Here is a 6,000-nt window from a genome sequence, read left to right as displayed (position 1 = left end):
TAAGGACCATTTCCCTAAAAATTGGGGGAATGTTGTGCATCTATCTGTAATTATGCTGCTTCCACAAAACATTTCTCCATAGATCCAAGAAGTAGTACACCATCTGGAAACCTAGTCATTTCAAATTCAGTATATCTGCTAATTATTATGGTATAGGCCTTCCAGATACAATTTTAGGGATTCCAAAAGCATTTTGCTAATGATTAACTGTGAACATTTCTGCCCATTACGTGTTACTAAATCATGCCATCTCTGTCTTTTAATTTTATAATTACTTGGAGAAATACATTACTTAAAAGTATAGGTGGGTTTTAATTTAAGCAAACATAAAAAATTATGTAAGAATAAATCAGAGTGTGACTACTTATTTTACAGAAAAGAAATGAACGAAACATTGGTTTAGATTAGGGGTTGGTAAACTCTCACCGGTAGACTAAATCCAGCCCACCACCTGTTTTTGTAAATAAAGTTTTACTGGAACATAGCCATGTCCACTCATTTACATTTTGTCTAAAGGCTGCTTTCCTGATAAGGGCAGTGTTAAGTAGTTGCAACAGACCATATGGCTTGCAAAGCCTAAAGTTTTTACTATCTGGTTCTTTACAGAAAAAGTTTGTTGCCCTCTGGCTTAGATTTTAAAATAGGAATATTTTAAGCCATAGGCATTTCTGATGAATTAATGGATTTTCTTGATAAAAGTTAAGCTTGCTCATGATATTTTGAGACTGCATGTATTATTTATGGGGAGAATCACCAATGCTTACAGTGACTTTAAAAGGTTTCATTTCCTTTTAATGCAGGTCATTGGCTAATATTCAATTAAATGATAAGAGAAGATGGCTCATTCTAATCCCCATTCTTTTATTCTCCCCTCTAGGTATTAAAGGTGGAATTGTTTCTTCATACGCAGAAATCTGTGTTTATATTTCATATCAGTGGATTGGCGGGGGTGGGGAAGGTGAGGGGCAGCGGAAAGAATAAACTGACATTGGGTTTTTCATGTTTGTCAATACCCACTACTTTCTTGCTCCCTCACTATACAGGATGCAGATACACTACACTGATGTCGAACACTCCAGCCATGGATCACTGCAGTCCTCTCTTTTCTGCTCCTGTACCCAGGCTGCTTTACAGTGTTGGAAAAAACTGTGCAGTTTGCCAGCACCATACACTCACGACTTTTCTGTAACTTCAGCCAGGCTTTCCTAGAACCTTTGTCCGTATCTCTAGTCAGATCCATTTCCCACGCCTACAGGAGTTAATGTACAACTTCACAACTTTTCTCCTCTCATGAACCGCTTTTAAGAGCTCATCTTCACCCGCTCTGTTATCAAACGGGAACTTCCCCGATGCCCACCTCCAACACGCACTAAATCTCTAAAACGAATTTGTACCTGTTTTTCTTCAATTTTGAGATGAAACAGATCATGTTGTCAAATCAGACTCCCATGATCAAAGCTCCTGTCCCTTATGAAACTTGCTGATAATTTCAAGTATTTGGGAGGCATAGATAAAACAGAAAGAGGTCAAAGACCACCAACATGGCTCCCCATATTCAGTACTTCATGCATAAAACACCTGCCCTTACCCTTTGCCCCTAATTTCACCCCAACCTTTTTTAGTAACCCACTCTCCCTCAGTTCAGATAATGCTTCTCATTTGTCAAAACTCAGTTTAGATGCCACTTCTTTCAGTAAAACTTCCCTGAGTCTCTGGAAGGAGTTGCTGAACCTATATGCCCTATGCACCATTGCATCACAATACAACTGCTTCAGGTTGTATTGTAATTGTTTTTCTGTCTCTCTTCTGGATGGTCAGCAATTTGTGAGTGGAGACATTTTTTTCTTCTGTATCTCTAGCCACTAGCTTTGTGCCTGCACCAAATTAGATGTTTAAGAAATGCTTATTAAAGGATAAAAATATTAAGGATCTTTGCCCTCTGATACACTATACAAGTATGTGCAAAGTGAGAAAAGCCACATAGGAAGAAACAATTAAAATACAATAGAATAAAAGTTATTCCATATGCAAAAAGCTATAGGAATATCAGAGGGAATTACTAACTCTGTTCCAGGGAATCGTAGAGAAAATCATAAAGGCAAAGGAGAAATAAAGCTGCATTTTGAAGAGAGAATAGATTTTTGCCAGGCATAGATGAGGGGAAAGGATGTGTTGGGCAGGGAAAACAGTAGATCTGAAATCATCATTATCATTCTGGAGTACTCATATATAACGATGAGACTTAGGTACATCATGTGATAAATTATTCAAGTTTCATGCTTTTGTTTAGTTATAGAAAGCATCTGGTATTTCAGTATTTACAAAGGAAGTGAATTTAGTCTAACATTTATATTATTGGATGATGAAAGTATTTTTAAAATCAGTGTATAACTTGAAGAGAGTTTTTTTGTGTATGGATCATTATGCAATGATTATTACAGATGTACTGTGAATTATTGATTTAGCAAGCAATTGAGTTTTAAAAGTGCTGAAACTAAATTTGTAAGCATTTTAGTTTTTATGATTCATGCATCTGAGTATACAAACCAGTTATTTATATTTGAAAGAAAAACAAATATGGTTATTAATCAAATAGCAAAGGCAAGTTTTCCATCAATTGTCCTAAAGTTCATGATACCCTCAGAACCATAAGGTAAACTTTTACTATGAAAAAGAAAAGACAGTTGTCTAAAAGAAGCCAAAGACATATGAACTGGTTTTAAGAGTGAGTACTGCTATGGTCTGAATGTTTGTGTCCCTTAAAATTCATATGTTGAAATTGTAACCCCAAAATGATGATATTAGGAGGCGGGGCCTTGCGAGGTGATTAGGTCATGAGAGCTCTGCCCTCACCAATGGAATCAGTACCCTTATACAAAAGGCCTGAGAGGGCGCGCTCACGCTGTCCTCCATGTGAGGACATAGTAAAACGATGGCGTAACTGCCTGTGCCTTGATCTTGGACTTATCAGACTTCCGAACTGTGAGAAATAAATTTCTGTTGTTTATAAGCAACCTAGTTTATGGTATTTTGTTACAGCAACCCAACAACTGAGACAATACTTTATATAGCAGCTGATATATACAGAGGGTGCCCCATAATATATATATATATATATATATATATATATATATATATATATATATATATATATATATATATACACACACATATTAAGAAAGGATAACTGTATTAAAATTGTAATGCTCAATATATACCGATAACAAAAGATGAATACAAGTCATGTTTGACTTCTGCAATTACAAGAGGTGCTCAAAGTGGTTGCCATCAGCGTCCAGACACTTCTGATTATGGCAAACAACAGCTTGAGCAACATTGACCAAAGTGTCTACCTGTATTCATTTTTTGTCACCCCAGGTATATACTGTATTTTCCTGTGTATAATGCGCACTTTTCTCCCTAAATTTGTGAGGGAAAAATAAAGATGTGCATTATACATGGGTAGTAGTAATTCTGTATCTGTATAAATGTTTTTAATTCTTTTATTTATGCTTGTGAGTTAAAAGTGTAACTCTAGAAATCAATAACAGCATTTGTATGCTAAATAACACCCTGGAATATGATAATAGGTTTTGTTGAACTTACTATGAACTTGCAACAAAAGTACTTTTGGCCAACGATTCAACAAAATGAAAGGAAGAGGGATGTATTGTTGTCCACAGAATAAGTTATTCTGACTTGATAAGATAGGTGATGCTGACTTTGTTACTGTAGGGTGAACAGTGCGACATTTCTTTTTGTACACTTTAGGCAGGAGCTAGCAATCTAGCTGATATTTTTACAAAAATTATTGGAAAATCCCTTGGAAAATTAAAATGAAAATTTTTTCCCTGAAAGTTTGGGCCAAAAACATGGGTGCACATTATACACAGGAGCGCATTATACATGGCAATATATAGATATATATATATGTAGCAAAATTTCAAAATTATATGTAGTGAATTATAATTTGCAACAAGAACCATATGACTGACTGATTGTTGACATTATTGATGATTTAATATTTATTACTGACCAAGTGTGGCAAATAAATGGGCTGGGAGATGGCACAGGAGAAACCTAGGGATTATGAAAGTTCCCTGTGCTCTTAGTATTTATCCAAACAACTGTTTGCAGGTTCTCAGGCTTCTGGAGGAACACAGCATGGGGTCCACAGGAACATTAAATACCAGGAACTCCAGGCCCTGCCCAGAGGATTCCACATCCTACATCTATGGGGAAACTAAAGAGACAACAATATACAATGGAAATAGTGTAGAAAGGACTTGAACGAACCACTGGAACAGTGATTTTCAACTATAGGTAATTTTGTCCCCCATCCCCCACCTTGCCCTAAGGAATATTTGGCAATGTCTGGAGATATATTTAATTGTCAGAAGTGAAGGATGCTACTGGTATTTAGTGGGTAAAGGCCAGGAATGCTGCTACATACCCTATAATGAACAGGAAACACCTCACAACAAAGAATTATTCAGCCCCAAATTTCAATAGTGCTTATATCAAGAAGCTCTGCACTAGAACATTGTTGATTGCAGATTTCTTTTGAATGTTAAAAAGCAAAAAAAAATGGGTAAGAAATTAATTAACATTACCTTTTAGATTATGTATAAATGAAAAACATTGTTTTAGAAGTTATACAACATGGAAATTTTATTTGGCAAATGCAAAACAGTATAAAGAAAAAAATAAAAATCACTTATAGTCCTAACATCCAGATATAACCACTATTACATTTAAAAATTTATTTATAGTAATTTTTGAACAAGTAGGTTCAAAAGGCACTATTAATCAGATGTCGAATCTGCTGCATTGGAGGAGGGTAAGCTATTAAGATTAATTGCCAAAAATAACTTGAGAGAAGTTAGTAAATTTAAAGCAGAAATGTTTGGGTTAATGAGAACTTACAAAGAGACAAACAAGAAGAGAGGGGGCCAAGATCATATGTACTTTGAATGACTTGAGTAGAGTTGAGTGTCTGTAGTGACAAAAAAATGCATGCCCCACTGCCTATGTTTCTAGCAGTGGGGCTAGTATCTCATAAAAATGTTTAATGAGGAAATAGAATCAAACCAAACAAACACTTGCAAATGAAATAAATAGTAGAATGGATGTCTTAGCTGGCAGGGAAGAAGAGTCTGTGCTACAGTCAGAGTATGAGATCTTTGGGGGACGAGTTTGCATTAGGTGCAGATTGGTTTAAGTAGACCTGCATGAAAGAGAACTTCTGGATATGGCATGCATTTGTTTCTTCCCATTGTTTGTCTCAACCTGTGCCAATAATCCTAGCAATTAAAAATTCACATATTTTAATCTGTTCTAATTACTGCCATTGCTGCAGAAGATACTTTGTACTAGGAAATGGCAGGGTTTTTTTGTTGTTGTTTTTTCCCCTTGGAGGCCTATGTCAATTCCTGTAAATTGAAATAATTGTAACAGTCACTATAAAAGACTTCCTATTGTCCAGATCAGAGGCATAATGGGAATAATCCAAGTAGTTAACAACATATACTGTGTGAGTAAATACACATGTATTCTAATTAGGTCATTTAAAAAGTTGGGTCATAAAGCATAGAGATTTTGATGTCTGTTTTTTCACTGAGCAATATGCCATGAGCATTTTCTCATTCCATTAGTCTTCCAAACATAATTTTATCATTTTCTATGCACAAAATTCATCACATAGCTCTACCATGATTTATTTAACTAATCCCTATTGTTGAACATATAAGCTGCTTATTATTCTTCTCTATTATAAAATACAACACACCAAGCATCTTTATACAATATTTTGACAAAATGCATTTAGAAATAAATGTTGGGTAGACAAGCAGCATATTGGACTTTTATATTGTTAACAGATTTATTGGGGTATTATTTATATAAGACTCACCCAATTTAAATATACAATTCAATGATTTTTAGTATATTTACAGAGCTGGGCAACCATCATGACAATACAATTTTAGAACATTTCTATCA

This window comes from Rhinolophus sinicus, chromosome 2 (genome assembly GCF_057876585.1).
Source record: "Rhinolophus sinicus isolate RSI-liver-muscle chromosome 2, RSI-T2T, whole genome shotgun sequence".
Taxonomy (NCBI): domain Eukaryota; kingdom Metazoa; phylum Chordata; class Mammalia; order Chiroptera; family Rhinolophidae; genus Rhinolophus; species Rhinolophus sinicus.
The sequence above is the reverse complement of the archived record's forward strand: the minus strand, read 5'-3'. Positions refer to the sequence as shown.